Below are 226 nucleotides of genomic sequence, written 5' to 3' on the forward strand. Positions count from 1 at the left end.
TCTAGAAGAAGGGTGATTTTAACTTTTCATTCACTACTTGAATATAAAAATGGTATTTAATTCAGTGATTTTTCACATTTTAGTTGTTACTGAAATATAATCCCAGTGGATCAATATATACTGACGTTTTGATCATAACTATTCACTTCTTATTTTATACTGGTATCCACATAGATTTTTATGTTTGTCTAAACTATATCTTAACCCTTTCTGTCCACTGCAGGTC

This window comes from Tachypleus tridentatus, chromosome 8 (genome assembly GCF_004210375.1).
Source record: "Tachypleus tridentatus isolate NWPU-2018 chromosome 8, ASM421037v1, whole genome shotgun sequence".
Classification (NCBI taxonomy): domain Eukaryota; kingdom Metazoa; phylum Arthropoda; class Merostomata; order Xiphosura; family Limulidae; genus Tachypleus; species Tachypleus tridentatus.